Source organism: Myotis lucifugus, unplaced genomic scaffold (genome assembly GCF_000147115.1).
Source record: "Myotis lucifugus unplaced genomic scaffold, Myoluc2.0 scaffold_130, whole genome shotgun sequence".
In the NCBI taxonomy this organism is placed as follows: Eukaryota; Metazoa; Chordata; class Mammalia; order Chiroptera; family Vespertilionidae; genus Myotis; species Myotis lucifugus.
In genome coordinates this window covers 1,808,405-1,826,911 of record NW_005871178.1, presented here as the reverse complement: position 1 = coordinate 1,826,911, position 18,507 = coordinate 1,808,405, and positions in this window count along the sequence as shown.

Below are 18,507 nucleotides of genomic sequence, written 5' to 3'. Positions count from 1 at the left end.
CAAAGCCTGCTTGTTACCTGCTTCATTCCAAAACCCAAGTGGATCACAGTATCCCAGGGGGACCCCGGCGCGAGCTGCTTGTTGTTGTCGTTCACTGTGGGGTCCTTGTACCAGGTTTTGTTATTTTATCCTTCGTACAACGCTGAACTTTTCCTGCCGCCCGTTCCCTTCATTTTAGCCCCTCTTCTCCTTGTGCTCAATGGGCTGTCCTCCTCTGACCATCATCAACTGCACGGTGTTCTTTTTTCTTTTCTTTTTCTTTTCAAACTGTGTTTTCTTTGTGCTGCTAACAGTCTTAATATCCATTCAGCACTCTTCCCTCCCCCGCCTCCTTTCCCCCCACACCCCTTGCACACCGTGAAACCTGGAGCCTCTTGGAAAGAAATTTTTAAAAGTCTCTCTCCCCTCCCTTCTCCCTTTCTTGGTGTGTGTGTGTGTGTGTGTGTGCATGTGTGTGTGTGATTTAAACCGGATGCAGGGCGTCCGTGGTACTTGGGTGAGTAGTTACTGACAGTGCTTTATCCTTCGTGCGGGGATGGGAGGGGTAGCAGTGAGGCTCCATTGCACTTTGACGAGCCTCCCCCTCCACCGTGGAGTGTCCACAGGGTTCATTGTGGTTACCAGACTGTGTGTAGGGTAAACAGGGAAAGGACCTGAGGAAGCTTTGTGAGAACTCGGGTTGCAATGTTCCTTGTGACAGTGAAGGCACTTTAAAGAGGTTTTTCCCTCCCTCTTCATCTTCTCTGTTCGTGTTGCTTTGAGAGTTGAAATTGAAGTCAAGTTGTTCATAAAGAATGTATGAAGCTTCTCAACTTGAAACGTGTGTATATTTCACTTTCTTTATGGTTGTTGAGATCTAGGCATGTGTGCACTACTCAACATAGTCTTTATTTTGGCTTTCTTTGGACAGTGACTTATATCTGGTGAGGGGAGAGAACTTTCTCCTTTTTAAAGTCTCTAAAAATATCTATTTTCCTCGGTAGATTTGAATACTTATCAGTCCTCAAATAGTAGGGCTCTTGGTTGGAGGTAACTGTTTTCCAGATCCTGTAAATTTGTTCATTTTTCAGCCTAACGTTTGATGAACAGATTATCAGTAAAAAGTTTTGATAATGAAGTGTGCTAAAGCATTTATAATATTACATTTGCACATATTGAAGTTTACAATCTGGAATTTTAGAAAGTTTATTTAAATAGTCTTCTTCCTAACAGTAAACATATATTGATTTACCTGACAGAGCAGCCTGTGGATAATGTGACAGTTTTAATTATTCTTGAGATTTTCAGTGAGCAGGTTGGGTAATTGTAATGCTGTTAAGGCTAATACTTTGTAAAATAAGAGTTTTGTTTTGTTTTTAAAGAAAAACTTTCCCCCTGTCAATTCATTCCCATGTGATTGCTATTTTAAATGAAGATGATACTTTGTTCTGAAGTCTTTCTCAGAGCACTCAAATTCCTTCATATTTACTCGCCCCCTCCCCCAATCTAGATTCCATGCAAGTCTCTAATACTAACTTGTATTTTTTTTTCTGTTCAGATGAGTGTCAAATGCCTGAACACTTTTGGATGGTGAAGCTCCTGGGTCCCATAAATTCTCTGAAGTTAATAGGAGTTTTGCTGTCTAGAGACAGCTTTAGACCTTATGCTATTTACATAATAGGTTTTCAGCTGAGTAGCTTATATGTTATAATGTTATGGTTTAATATTTTTACTTGCAGTGTCCAAGGACTTTTTTTTGAGGCATTTTACTTCTTATAATTATCTCTGATTCAGTAATTCAGACTTCCACTCATCAGTTGATTTGAGAGCAGGGCTTAACTGGAATTCTATCATCTATTTTTGAAAACACATATGTGATACAAAAGTTGCTTTTAGAGATTCTTTGGGCTCAAGCATGTCAACATTATTCATATGGATTGAGAAAATAATAACCAGAAATACTATCAAGTGATGCATTTTTAAGTTTAACCCAAGGGTAAATACTTAGCACTTTGTTTATTCTTTCTGTGATATTTTTCCTCGGAGAGGACTATATTGTGTATTGGTATTCTTCTGTGTTCTCAGTTTTTAGAGTAATAGAGATCTCTGAAACTGAGTGACCACACTTTTACACTAAAAGTATTAAATAGAAGTCATTTGTAGCTTATTTTAGTAGCTGAATATCTGTGATTCATTATATGTCATAATACCTAGTTTAATCTTTTTAGGTTGTTTTGCCAATGGGTTGCATTAAACTGTATAGAGATATTTTTGTAGTACATTTACATGTACTAGTATAATATAGTAAACTAAAGCACATTACTAAAATTCATCATTCCGTAATTTTTTCATTATATGGGATAGTTATGCCTAATTTAAAAAACAATATTTTTCTAGTATTCACGTCTTCTTATATTCTATGTAGATACTCAAAAGTTTTATAGTTTATAAGTTTCATATATGTTAACCCTAAAGAAAAAATATTTTTTATCCTAAACTTAATATGGTATTTTTTTATCATTAAGAATTAAAATGAATGAATCATAAATCAAGATGGATATAATGTATTATTTAAATGACATGTGTGTGTTACTTTTTGGTAACGTTTTCTTATTCTTGAGGAAGTTGATTTTGTGTGTGCTTTCCTCTAATTTGAAAAACCAGTAAGTAGGTGGAATGTGATTTTGCTTTTCAAAATTTATGAAGAGTGTGTATATGTGTGTATTTAAAAGGGTGGATATAGCATCAGATGTATGGGAAGAAGTAAAAAAAACTCAAACTTTTCTTAACAGCCTAATAGGAATGTTATTTTGTTCTTGGTAGTATAGTGAGACTTTGTTATAAAAAATGAGAATACCAAGTAAACCTTTAAATTATGAAGACTGTTGGTTTTTTTTTGTTTTTGTTTTTATGTTGAACATTAGCCTAAAAATCTACTTTCAGTTACTTTAAAAATAATTTCCCCAATGTAACCATTTGCCTTCAACTCTTTGGTATAAATTTCCACTGGCCATCAAAAACCAGATTTAAATTCCCTTCTGTTCACAGGTGCATAGTGTTCCCATATTTTGGAAGTCCCAGATTAAGTGGATTTGACTAATTCTAGCTTGTTAGGGACAGATGGCTGTGTTAAACAGGTGTCACTTTCATTTCTAGTGCATTGTGTTGAGACTTCCAGTGGTTCACAAAAGAATTGTCTAAAGCAGGTGGCATCCTTTGCTTTTGTCCTTAGTAAAATATACTTTTGGAGTTATTTTCCTAGGAAAAGTTTTTTTGTGTTGTGTTTTTTTTTAAGTAAAAGTTTTGAACTATTCAAATTCAGGTTTATAATTTAACACCTTTTATTTCTGAATATTATTCTGTTTTCAGTCTGTGTAAGTTGCAGATCCTTTCACAAAACACTTAAAAATTGTTATATTGTAATGGAAAATTCCCTTTGAATCCAGAAAAAGTACTCAGGAGCACTTTATACAATAAGTCAAATTTATCCGAAGCAAGAGGCTAAGGCAGATTTGAATAAAGTAAAATTTGGTTAACATGACAAGTTAACTTTTGCCATCCCATCCATAAAGAATTTTTTTTGATAGCATTATTTTAATTTGAATGATAAATGTTGGAAACCAGTGTTGTTTTTGTTGCTGCATTATTTTAAAACTAAAACATTTTCCTCACTTACTTCAATTGTTACTATAAACTTTTTAGTGCTCTTTTTAAATGAAAATTGTTTTTAAGCATTATGTTTAAAAATATGTACTGGAGTAAATAAAAGTATCAACTTACTGATTTCTAAGGTTCATTTTTACTCAGATTCTATCCTTTTTTTTTTTTTTGTGGGAATTTTATACGTATTATAACAGATGCACCAGAGGGTGCTGTGCTGTTTGTAACATGAAATTATTATCAGTAACAATGTGAACTGATTCAAACTTTTGTTTAAAGGAAAATTTGTAATTATATGTGCATTTAAGCATTTGATGGCCTTATTTCTATGGAATTTAAATTTAATATACTGTCTTAATTGGCAGTTTTATATCAATGCCTATCTTTCTCTGTACTAATTTATGTTAGCACAACAGAACAATATCAAGACTGATATCTTTGGCATATCTGAATGTCAGCATTAGTCCCATAGGCATGTATGTTGATCATCATCTTATACAGGTATTTCAGTCTCTATCTGAAAATTTTCATTTCACTTGAGAATCATACTATTTAGTCAGTGTAGCTTTTGTACTATGTAAATTTGGTATTATTGGCACATATTGTACATTCTTAAAACATTTTTATAAGACATGATTAGTAATATGCTTTTTATGGCATAATCTAAAAAAAGCTACCTCAGCCAGGTGGTGTGGCTCAGTGGTTGAGTGTCGACCTATGAACCAGGAAGTCTCTGTTTGATTCCCAGTCAGGACATATGCCCAGTTTGTGGGCTCGATCCCTGGTATGGCACGTGCAGGAGGCAGCAACCAATGATTATATCTCATTGCTGATGTTTCTATCTCTCTCCTTATCCCTTCCTCTCTGAAATCAGTAAAAATAAAAAATAAAAAAACTACCTCAAAAGTATAAATGACAATATTTATGAGGTTAATTAAATCAATAATAATAATACTATTAAAAATTGTCTGGAGAATTCAGTCCCCACTTCATGCTGTTGAAGTAGTCTGGTTTGAATATTCAGTTGGGCTTTATTATCTGAAAACTTTTAGATTCCCTGCCTTACTGTTTATCATATAATTCCAAACTGGAAATGGTCTATCTTAATATTTGTTCATTGAGAGCTTTTTTAGGAGAATTAATTCAATTTAACCTCTTGGGCTCTGTTTGCATCATTGGTTTTCTTTTCTCAGCAGGGATATACTAAAAGATATATAACTGAAATAGTAGTAGTCAGTATCTTCCTTAAGTAGCTTAGAAAATGATGGTTACATTGTATAAACTTTTTTCCTCCAGATAATGGACTTACCTATACTGTTAATCTCATTTAACTACAATCAGCAAAATATGATATTTTAATGAGGTACCACTATCAGGAATAGTATTTCATATGTTGGAATGCCACAGAGAATCCAAAACATGTAGAGGTAATAACAACATTTTTAAATACTAGTCTTATTAAAATAACTTAGACATTTGTCTTTTAAAATGTGGTCCTACTATTTACCATACAGTTTATGCTATTATGATTTTAAAGTATATTATATGACATTGTTTCAAAACTTTTATATTTGAAGTATTATATTTCACATCAAAGTATAAGATGTACTTTAATGAAAACAAATCAGTTAAAATTGAAATATATTCAGAGTATCAAATAGGTATATGTTTTGTTCTTTAACCCTTTTCGGTCCAACGTGGAGGCTGACTCGACAAACTAGGTGCTAGGAGCAGGTCCAACGTCGAGGCTGAGGTCGACACCGCAAACCGGTTCAACATTGAATCCCGTCAATTAATTTGGACCAGACTGTTTGAATTCCAAAAATAAAATTGGACCGCAAAGGGTTAATATGTTCTTTTTAAATTGAATTTAGATAGACAGAGAGAGAAACAGAAAGGGAAGCATCGATTTCTTTGTTCCACTTAGTTATGCATTCATTGGTTGCTTCTTATATGTGCCCTGACCAGAGATGAACCTGCAACCTTGGTGTGTTCGGAATGTGCTCTAACCAACTAAGCTACCACGCCAGGACCTGTGTTTTGTTTGTTTAAGTAGATCAAAGGAAGTATACTGGTTAAGAACACAGGCTTTGGAGCCAGATTTCAGTTAATCTTATTAGCAGTGGGACCTTGGACAGGTTATTTACCGTTACCTAGACTCAGTTTTCTCATCTGAAAAATAGGGTCAATCTTACCTGCATTATAGGTTCTGTGAAGATTAAAGGGAATGATTTATGTGATGTGCTTTGCTCAGTATTTGACACAGAATACATGCTCAATTCTTATTATTAGGGACTACTAGAAGATACCCATTCTAATCTTTTAGCCATCTAAGAATCCTTTTAATATGCACTTGACCACCTCCTTCCCAATGGGCTTTAAGTTGCCAAAGACTTGGCCCACTAGTATACATTAATTGAATAATTCTTCCTTCCTCACCACTTTACAAAATAAACACACAAAGCTACCAACCACAGGATTGGATTACCTTTTGATAATCAGTCTTATTATTTCACTGAATTAATAGGATACTAGTTTAAAGTGATATTTTAGTTTTACACTGCAGCCTTGTTTTAATGGATTTCTTTTACTATATTTGGATAACTCTCCTGGTTCGGGTATCTTAGACTGAGAACTAATGATGCAGCATTTAATAAACTCTTACACTTGTCATTTCATTATCCAGTATATATTTTCCTTTTCATATTTGTTATACATGAATTCATTCGAAAACATTTTGAACCTTATTTATAAGCTTTATACAAAACACAGTCATTAATATAAAAGAATGGCAATAGTTGTTGAATTCATCAAGAAATTATTCTATAATTTTATAATGCACTGCTTACAATTATTTTGCTAAGGGTAGCAATAAGTAATTTCGGAAGAATTTGCCAGCCCTAACTTTGCAATATAGTAACCTTGGAACATTATGCAATAAAACATATAATATTAAATTGTAGAGGAGAAATGTCAACTTCAGCTCCATTTCTTTGACAATTAAAGATGTTTAAAGAAACATTGTAGTTGGCTGCTATATATAAAGTTGGTATTTAGTAATTTACAATATATATTTTCTACACAATTTGATTAAGAATGGATTTTTTTCTTATTTTAATCTAAAATATCCCTAATGTTTTTCAAACTGGAAATGTCATTTATACATTTTAATTTAAAATTTACTTGATAACGGTGTGTCACCTTTGCTGAAGTACTGTATATTGTAGGCTTTTTGTCTGCTTCTCTCATCTTACCTGCTGCCTCCTCCCTAGTCCTATTTAGTGTTTATTATATGACTCCTTTTACATTATTTTTATAGATAATTAGTCCAACATATAAGGTAGGGAGACTCAGCTCAGCCATCTCATCTGCTTCCTTTCTCCAGTGAATTTGACACATATTTTTAAAGGAATATTTGGGAAAATGCTAGGAAATGTGACTTAGATGGTAAGGTTATTTATCATTCTTATCATTTCAATAATCTATTATCTTTTTTACAATTTCTATACATTTGGCTACTCCCTTGAACAAAAAACATGTTACTGATCTACTACTAATGATGTGACTGAGTATGATTTTGCTTCAGAAAGGTTCCTTCCCTTCTCAGTTCTGGCTATGTTCTGGCCTCTAGATTAAATCTCTAGTCTAGTCCAAAAATACTGTGTTTGCACAATCACATATGCCTGCTTATTGCTGACTCTTACCTCCTGGACTCTTCTTTCTCACTACTTTTATTAGAAGCTGTAATATGCTGCAGTCAGTACTGCATGCCTGTGTTTTACAGTGCCTGGTCAAGACTGTCAGGTTCCTGGTGCTTCCTATTTAGGGAAAGGAAGCATTTTTTGCATTAGTTCAAGATGTCCTTCTGTTCTGCTATATCTCACCCCTTTTACCACTGTGATAGTAACTGAATCCAGAAAACCTAAGAATGAGGCAGCTGGTCAGAAAATACAAGTACATCCGTTGGAGAGGAAACATTCAGAAGTCATGTGAAAGGAGAGAGGAGAGAGAAAGAATGGTCTTTAAAAGTGCCAGCCAAAGGAGAGCAAAGGTGAGAAAAAAGGTTCTGTTCCGAGCTCACTCTGTCACTAACTAAAACCTTAGGCTAGCCAGGGGTGGGCAAACTTTTTGACTCCAGGGCCACAATGGGTTCTTAAACTGGACCGGAGGGCCGGAACAAAAGCATGGATGGAGTGTTTGTGTGAACTAATATAAATTCAAAGTAAACATCATTACATAGAAGGGTACGGTCTTTTTTTTTTTTTAGTTTTATTCATTTCAAACAGGCCGGATCCGGCCCGCGGGCCGTAGTTTGCCCACGGCTGGTAGCCACTTAAACCCTCTAGCTCTCCGTTTTTCCATCTGCAAAGTGAAACAGTAGGGCTATGTGATCTCTAAAGCCCTTTTCAGCACTAACAGTCTAGGACTCCATCCATGACAAGATTGGCTCTGGGAAAAGGTAAACAAGCTAATATCACTGAGCAGGAGGCTAGCATTTTGCTTGCCTATTGTTTCTTCTGATAAGAACAACAAAAGAAAACCCAGAGCCTGGGTCTAGTGTAATAGCCATACCTATGACAGTTGCAGCAGGTTCCTTCACGTCAGTGGCTCCCTTAGGGTGCTGTGCCTAGTGCCCTGTTGTCCTCACCCACATAGGAATTAGCTGAGTCTGACAGCTTGAGCTCCTGACCAGCAGCTCCTCTATGTCTGTATGCCAGACAAGTGTTTGACAGTTGGGGTTCCTGCCTGTTGCTCACCAATGAGATATTTAAAACAGGATATCATTTCTCAAGTATGTGGATAGGCAATTTGACACACACACAGGGAGAGGGACTTGTTAGATCTCATCAGAAGCAATAAAAATTAATTTAGGTTTCTGTGTATCTCACTTTTCCACATTTCTTCCCCAGTTATTAAAACCTTGACCTTTTCTTCCCTTCATGCGCTTCAGGTAGTTTTAGGAAGAACTAAAGTCCTGTCAAGAAGTCTGGGCGAGTTGTTAGCGTCTTGGGAGTACTAGTACTTTGAGACCCTGCTCTGGGAAGCAGTGCCATCTTTTATGTTTTTCATTGCTAATACTTATTGCTTGCCTTTTTTTCTGAATATTATTAATAGTTGTAAAACATTCTTTTTATTCAGGTTTGGTAGCAGAAAATTATGTCTCTTGGTTAAGAATCATGCATTTCTGTAAAATTTTGCATTATTGTTAATTTAACAAGTAGACTTATCCGGATTTTTAAGCATTGCAGACTATGAAAGGGAGCATTTTTGCATTAGTTCAAGATGTCTTCCATTCTGCTATATCTCATCTCTTACAATCTAATGAGGAGTGTATGAAAGTTGAGTAGATTGTAATTATTGTTTTTTAAATTATTTTTTATAATTATGTGTATTGATTAATGTAAAGATATTCAAGAGTCTGAACTACATATTCGAATGCTCGGTAGCATCTATATATTTCAGTACAATAACTGGCATCCTTAAAAATGTATCTGGCCCTCTTCAGTGTCAATCAGCATAGTTTATCTTAATGTGCAAACCCATTTTACAAATGCTTTGCTTTTTTCAATGAAGTTTCTTCTATGCCTTAGTTGGGATCAGTGTTGAGAGAGACTGCTGGAGAGAGACAGGAAGAAGTAGATACATTTAGAAATCATATCCTGTTTCCATTGTTCAATACCAGTGCATTGCATATTCTACCCCGTTCTTTTTATTTTATTTTTTTAATTTTAACTGTGACATTTTGCGGGGGAGATAGCGATTGAGGTGGGGAAGGGGGAAACAGAAGTGACTAAGGCGATCAGAGTCTTCCAGATCTTTTTCCTTTCCTGCTGTAGTATTGTGCATAGTACATATACTTTGGGGAGGGAGAATAGGCATCTTTTTACTTTATATTTGTGATACTTTTCTCCTAAAAACTGACTGTATCTGTATGTCTATCCTTAGTACATTAGTGGATGTGCAATAGTATCCTTCTAAGGAGTCTATATTGTGGTTTAGTCATGCACAGCTTTAGAAAGGTAGGAATAAAAGAAGTACTGAGGAAATCTAGTTTGTGTGCAAGATACAGAACTAATGCCTTAAATCCAACTGTCTACATATTCTTTAGGTGGATTGTTTTGTGGATATATATTTATTTTTGTTTTACAAAAGAATCTACGTTTTTCCCCTGTTCCTGTTTAGGCTGACATTTAAAAGAACCAGAGAGTATATAATCTGTCACATTAGGCTTTCACTGATTGGCATCTGATTCTATCTGATGACAGTCTTGGAGATAAGTTTTAATGAAGTGTCACTGTAAGGATCATTAATAAAAAACACATGGAAAGATACATTGTTAGTGACCTGAAAATCACCTTTACCATTTTAATTTACAGTATGTATTTTGATGTGCCACAAGGAATACCTAACATGAAAAATTAAAATACAGACATCAGCTAAAGTTAGACTCTTTATTGTACAATGTGATTATATTGTATGCTTTAAAGGACATTTTAAAACATTTTTTTTTAAAAAGTCACTTTATATTATTAGGGTGTACTTACATTAAGAAAAATGGATTATCCTAGATATTATGTTGTGTGTGTGTGTGTGTGTGTGTAGACCTTTAGAAAATAATTTTAATGTACATTGTGCTTGGTGCTTTAGAACGTCTATCCATACCATTTTGTTTTTGTATTATGCATATCTTATAACAGTATTAGAAACCACTCCAGTGATATTTTCTTGAGGCAAAGAACATTAAGGGAAACGTTTGACTTAAGTTCTTTGATTGATCTTTGTGTGATATGGGGAACAATTTTTATAGTGCCTCACATTATATGATAATTTTTAGAGGCTACTTTTAGTTAATAGATGCTATGAATACTAAAGTTGAATTATAGTTAAAGATAAAAATTGTAATTTATTTGTATGATAGTAGTATAAGATATTGTATTGCTGGATCAACATTTGATCTGTTCCTTTATTTTTAGAAGTCTGTCAAGTTTTGAAATGTAAAGCCTTTTAAATATGTTGAATGAGTAGAGTTGTATAATACATATGGATTTATGTTTGAGCAAAGGTTTGAGAACTATATGGCTTGGAAATGAGGTGGGATTTTATTTTTAAAATTGGAAGGGAGTGTATTTTAATATTTTGATTGGGTTAGACTTGATCATTTATTGGTGTAAATGACCATGGACTGAAGATGTTGATAAAAGTAATTTTTGAGAGGAAGTCATTGTTAGTGATCCTGATGTTTCATTTACCTCCAGCCCTGCTGCCCTTGGTAAACTCGAAAGTAAAAGCTTATTTCTTGGGTAATGTAAGCCTCTCTATTTTATTGTGTTTTTGTTAATTTACATTGCTGTCAGGAATTTCCCAAATCCTACAGTACTGCCTTGTGTGATGTATTATGTGTGAGCTTTGGAAATTCCAGTTTATCTATTGATTTACAAACCTTGGAAAGAATGCCAGTAAGTAACATGCCATACCCAGAATAGCACCTTACTTAATCTGAAGGAATTGGGTAAGAATTAGGGTAAATCTGGGCAGGAACATAGTTGGACTAGAGTATGAACAATGATTAAATACAATTTAGAGTAAAAATTTCATTTTAGAGGCTATATGTATTAGAAACCCAGTTTGCCATATTCAGCATATTACCACAAATACTGTTGATAACATTATTTCTAATATTTGATTCAAAAACATTCTAGCAGATGCCTAAGAGATAATTGGATTTATTAGTCTATAAGCTTATAGTTTTACATCTTTGTCCTTTGGCATTTACTTTTGAATGAGAATTAAAAGATTTATATCAATGTGTCTTCAGTGACAATACTACTTTGTTTAATTTAGAAATCCTGAAGTGATTGTGATTTTTTTAAATTGAATTTTAAGGAGCATTTTGAAAAGGAAGAGAAATGAGGTACTGGATACGAAATACATATTCCCAACTATGTGTGGACTTTAGAAGACTACAAAATGACAGACATGATATTTGTGAATCAATAAATATAAAAAAAAGAAGGGTAGAAAGAGATATTGAAAATATAGTTAGATGAAATTAGTGGAGAGTTTAGAAATTAAGATAAAAATAAGTTAAGATGGGTAAGTGAAAGTATAAATGGTGAACTAATTAGTTGGAAGAACAGTCTTTTTTTTTTTTCTTGCCTTACTGAGATATTAACTAATAGCTGAGGAATAGATTGTACTTAAGTTTCTTTATGGGCACCATTTGTTTTTATATTTGTTGCAAGTATAATAAATCTCTGGAACCTTTGACTATTATTATATGGAGCTTCACTATTAATGATGTGTTTAGAAGAGTATTAGATTGAGATATTACATCAGAGTTTTCTTGTAATTATTTTATCATTACAAAGCTATACAATATAATGTTAGTATACAAAATATACATAATTAATATTTTCAGTTGAGATATCTGATTAATATATCTGATATCTAAAACAGTTTACATTTGGGAAGCCAATGTATACCACAAAACTGTACCATAAATGTACATATTCTTAAAACTGCCTTATTTTGGAACTTTTATAACTTACACTGACATAGAGAGAATAGCATAATGAATCCCCATGTGCTCATCACACATTTAACAATTAGTACCTTCTATTCTTAGGTCTATATAATTTGAGGTATTTGTTTATTGAAATAAACTTGAATCTTTTATCCTATGTTACTCTGAAACAGTGTTAATCTAATTTTAAGAATAGACTCAATGTGGACTTGAAACAATGCTTACATTATTTTTAAGACGCAGTATTTAAGTGTGACTGGTCATGTTGTTTCTTCTCAGCACAGCATTTATTTAAATCAGGAAGTTTGTTCTCAGTTGTTGGTAGAGTCTTTTGTTTAGTAACTCTAGGTTCTTCTACTTGAAATCTGACCTATCATTAAAATGGGAGCAAGCTCAAGGACAGCAGCCCGTGTTTGCAGGGCACAGGAAAACAACTGAGATATACCTCTCAGAGTTGAAATGATGCTAATCTTTTGTGTGTCATTCTTTTAATTTGCCTGTGGGTAGATTTGGGTAAACTGGTAAGAGCCATTTTGTAAGTGAAGAGAACCAACTATCTTCTGGAATATTCCCTTCAAAGTTAGTTACTCAGTTACTGGGACATAATAGAAGAGAGTAAAGGAAGTGACATTCATTACTAAGAGCTCATGTAGTGATAACATATAACACCATTCAAAGCAGTTTAATATTTTCTGATTCACCAACTTCAGGGAATGAAGAAGTTTTCTTAGTTTTTATGAAAGAAGTTTATTTTCCAAAGTTAGGTCTATAGGGAAAAAAATCCATTCATATTGGAAATTATTCTGTAATGATCTAACATGTATAATAAGTAATGATTAATGTCACTTTAATAAACAACACAAAATACTGACCTAAATCTCTTTATTTAAAAGCTGATGTTTTCTTGTTTGAATCTAATTAAATGATTTAGGCATGAAGAAGTAAATACATTAAATACGGCCTGCATTTTTCAGTTATGTAACTTTAAGTGCTAAACTTTTTTCTGATCCAAAAGGTTTCAGAGAAATATATATAACTTGAAGTATTGTGGCATTCTTTAAAAATACTTCTATTATAGATTAACTAGTCAGACAAAATAATAAAGTGATATAAAATAACCAAAGTGATACACTACTAATTTGATCTTATTATATGACTAAACTGTGATTTCTTTTCTCAAAGCGTTATATTTAATTCTTTCTGCCATTAGGAAACATCTAATTTAAGTGATCCTGCATATTAGATTGTCATATAGTCAAGGTTTCCAAAAGCAGGTAGATGTAATGTATACAGAAAAATACCAGTGTAAAGCTTAATCAACCAAACAATGATTGAACAAAATATAAACGTAACCCTGCAAAACAAAGGATCATATGATATACATGTTAATTTCAGAAATATTTATAGGATACTTTATTAATTTTTAAAAAATGTATGAATTTAATGTTAATACCAATTTGTTTGTAGTATTTTTTCTGTGCTCTTCAATACCTATGTAGAGTCAAAGTGTTATTTGGCTTTTATTATATGACATTCAAGATAGCATCAAGTAAAGCAGTGATTTTTCAACCTTTTCCATATAACAGCACACATAAACTAATTACTAAAATTCTGCAGCACACACCAAAAGAAGGTATAGTTTTGATTCATTCACACCAGATAGCTCTTGTTGTGTTGGCTGTTGTCATTGTTTTACCTGACAATCTAAGGCAAAAGAGGTCATTGCTCCTAAATAAATAGTCAGGTATTGCATGTTTTAAAAATTCTTGGGGCACACTAGTTGAAAATCGTTGAATTAAAGCAATGGTGGTTTTATTCTGATGTTGAAGAGTTTTTTTAAAATTTGACTTCCACTGCATTTATGTCACATGTATAATTTTAAAAAGCCATTTCTAATATGGTAATAATATTGGTCTTCTTATTCTACATTGGAGTAACTCCCTAATAGCAAACAACTTAATGTTCTGATTTGGAAGAATACCATGTAAAGGAAAGCTTTATCCAAGAACTGACTTGTGTTTTTGAACTTGACTTGTTTGCATAGCAGCTAAGCTTTTGGGTCTGGAGCTGGAACTGCAAACCCTTATGATGACTGTCAGGGGCACAACTTCAGCCTTTCTCTTCTGGCTCTGCACAGCAACTAATAGAGATAGCCAGGGTGCTAGAGATTAAAAAGGTGAAAAAGTCTGTCACCAGAGTTAACCGTGCTTTCCAATGACACAATTTTGTAGGATTCCAGTAGAGACATAATTAGGATGTTTTATTTTAGAATCAGAATTTTTAAGTTGGAAAATACTTTGAAAGTTATCTAATTCAACCCACCACCCTGTCCCCCACTTATTTTAAATATAAGAAAACGGAGGTGAAGTGACTTGCACAGTGACATAACATTTGTCGTAGCTGGGGCTGTTGGACCCCAGACTCCACACTTCTCTCCCAGCATTCTCCTGTTATATCATTGCTAGTGCAAAACTTTTTTTAAAAAGCAAACAACTCAAATGTGCTGCCTTCAGTACTCAGAATACTTGTTTACCTACAAGTTTGAACTCATTTTTTTCTAGAAAAAGCACATTAAAGTTTTATAATTCTGCATTCTGAATATATATATATTTATTTTTTATTATCTCCAACTATACTTTGGTATACAAATCAGTATTTAATTGCTCTATTTTAGAATAGGAATAAAATTTTAAGTATTTTTACACGTCATCAACAGCCTTTATATGAAAGGAAAATACCATATTTGCTAGATCTTTTAAAAAAGAAAATATTATATTTTTTATCACTATCATTTTATTTTCCTCTGTCAGGTATTAGTGATTTATGTCATAATGTGTTGGCAGAAATAATTCTCAGACCTGGCATGCACCTCTGCTTTTGTGATGAGGGTAAGGTTGAGTCTAACCATTCTAAAGGTTGTTGTAAACTATTGCATTATTAATTTTAAATAATTGAAACGTTTGTTCCTGTAGGTCACTCTCTTGTGGAACAAAAGTAAAATAATGGCAGTTTATATCTGTGGTACAAGCTGAGACTTGCCCGGCTGGGCTTAAAGGTGTTGCAGCACTCTTAGTGAGAACCAACAGAATGAGAATGTGAAGGGATTGCCCTTTATTCCATAGCAACCAGAAGCAATACCAGCAGTCATGCTATTATGTGACTTCTTAATCTGAATTCTTGGAAGGATATGTTGTTTACTAAATAATAGTATGAGATGGTGGCAGAATAGTAATTGCCAACATGGTGTGTGTGTGTGTGTGTGTGTGTGTGTGTGTGTGTGTGTTAGAATTGGAAGTAAATCTACAAGGTCAGGATTGAACTTAGTTTTGGTATCCTGTTTTGTGATAAAATGCACAATTTGAGCACTAGCTCTGTTGATTATTTGAAACAATCTGCTAAGAGTGACCAAGAAAATGACAACTGAACTTTCTAGCAGTAACTTGATGCTCTTACCAGCCTCATTTGTGGTACCAAATCTAAAAGGATGCACTTATATGAAACAGGAGTAGGTTTCCTATAGGGGAAAGCCATTTGTCATTTGTTCTTAACAAGGTAAATCCCCACAGACCAACCTTTCTTGTAAAACCATTCCCTTTGGATTTATCTTTGCCTTCAATAAAAAAAAGGAGCTATGATAAACAAAAGTCTGATGAAATATTAGTTAGTTCTTGCATTTTTGCCTAGAAGTTTCTCATTCTTTATGATATTTCTAATGTTTCATGCTGCCGTTGCATCTGAATTAAGAGAGGCTTAGAATACAATGCATTAAATTGATTTTGCTTTCTGTTAATTGAAGGGAAGGGTTTTTTTCTGAGCGGGGAGGCAGAATTTAAATCATTTACTTTTAGACTTAACTATACTCCTGATTTGCCAACATACCTACTGGCCTGTAAAACAGAATGGAAAATACAAATATTAAGAGTGTAATTCAGTTGAAAAGAGAGTGCTAAATACTTGAAACTTTTAAACTGAGATTTGAATATAGAGATTCAGTTCCCAGCATAAATAAGTACTAGACTGCTGTATTTCTTGGATATAAAGAGGAAGAATCTAAAACATGGAATGTGTTTTTAATATCTTATGAATTTATAATCTGGATAAATTTTTACTTAAACTATGTCTAAATAGGGATTCATGGAATCTTCTAAAAAGAAGATACTTTGGATGTTTTCAAATAGCCCAAAGTTTTATGTGTCTTTGGGTGAGAATCTTTCAGGAATCTTCATTGTCTACTCATCAGAATCATTTAAGAAATATTTACAGATGCCACAAAACTTCCATTGTGCTGTGCGCTTAGGGAGCTTAGAAACTACTGTACATTTTGAAATATATATTTCACCACTCTGCTCTGTAACTTTTTTTTTTGCCAGCCTGGCTTATGGTGTTAGGCAATTGGTTAAGAGCAGTGATTTTCAACCTTTTCCATCTCATGGCACACATAAACTAATGACTAAAATTCTGGTCTGGCTGGTGTGTCTCAGTGGTTGAGCATCATCTCATGCACCAGGTAGTTACAGATTTGATTCCAGGTCCAGGCACATGCCTGGTGTCAGGCTCAATCTGGGGGCGCACAGAAGGCAGCAGATGGATATTTCTCTTTCATAAATGTTTCTCTCTCTCTTCCTTTCTCTTCCTCTCTCTCTCTGATAAATTTAAAAAAAAATTCTGTGGCACAGCAAAACTATATGACAACTGAACTTGTCATATTTTTTTTGCTGATCTGACAAAAATATAGGTCTAATTTTGATTCACACTGGACGGCCATTGTGTTGGCTATTGTCATTTTTTTATTTGACAATTTAAGGGAAAAGAGGTGAGTAGTACCCCTGACTAAATAGTCAGGTCTTGAATGTTTTTAAAATTCTTGTGTCATACTGGTTGAAAATCTCTGTTTAAGAGCAATAACTTTGGAATGAACAGCTCTGGGTTTGAATTCTAGCTCTGCGACTGATTAGTCATTTAACTTTAGGCAGATTACTTAAACTCTGTGAGATATGGTTACGGTCACTAAAATCTACCTTGAAAGATGGTTTCAGAGATTACATTAGATGACAAAGGCAAACAGCAGCACTGTATCTAACATGTAAATGGCAGTTTCCATTACTGTCCTGATCCAGAATCAAACCAGTGACCTCTCCGTGCAACTGATCCACACCAGCCAGGGCTCACTGGTTGATTCTTGTATGTGCCCTGATTGGGGATTGAACCCTCCACGTTGGCATATCTGAACAGTGCTCACACTGAGTTATCTGGCTAGGGCCACACTGCTTGAATTCATCTTTGCTAAAGTTAAATAGAGTGGTTCTTAACTTGAATAAGTTCACTTCTAATGAAATTTTTATTAACCCTGATACTAATTGGAAAATGTGATTTAGATATTTGTTTGTAAATGTTTGATCTTTCTAAATTTTTTTGTAAGCTTCCTGAGGTTTTGGAACTCAGCACAAAACCCAGTGTCCTTTTCTAGTAGAAGCAATCAGTGAATAATTATGAAGCCTCAGCTTGTTTATCTCTAATCAAATTATAGAATACACATTTAGCCATTTTATAATTTTGTCTAGTCCTGATTTTATACTGACCTTTAGAGCAATGCAGTTCTATTAGTCCAAATGGGTTTATTTACTTCTGTTTTTTAAAATGGATTTAATGGCATGAATTCATGAATTTTGGATATTTCTTTAAAAAGGCATCAGCTAGTAGACACTAGATCAAGGTCTCATTTCCATTTATCTTTTCAAATGATTTTGTTATCTAACTCTATGTATATATGAATTTCGTATATATATGTATGTATATGTATATGTGTGAAATTCTAAACTTGCCTGAGATTTTTTTTAGTGTCTGTTAAGACTAATAGTTTCAGAAGTTGGGGAGTGCCTTTTAGGATCTATTATCTCCTTCCTGCTTTCTGCTTGTGGCAGGGTGTGGGTATTCCTAATGCTTAGTAGGGGAGAGACCTGGGAGGCATTATGATAACTATGCTTTTTTTTGGGGGGGGGGCTATTTTGAATACTCCAGACTTCCTGAGTTTCATCTTTTGCTACCTAACTTTACTGTCCTATTGGGATGTCAAAAGTACAGAATCAGGACCTGAGTTCCAAGCTTATACCAAGGCAACTGGTGGTATTAGAATGGAATTATTACAGTAGTCAGATCTGTGGTTGCATTTGTGATATCCATTAAGGGTTGCACTGTGGAAAGGTAGGGTTATCTGCTTTGATGTCTACCACAGAGACTTTCTCCTTAAAAAACTCTTTTTAATATGGATCTGGCTTTCATAAATCTGTCCAGGGCTATTTTTAATCAGGGTATTTTTATTCTGTACCATCTCTTGAGGTGATTAG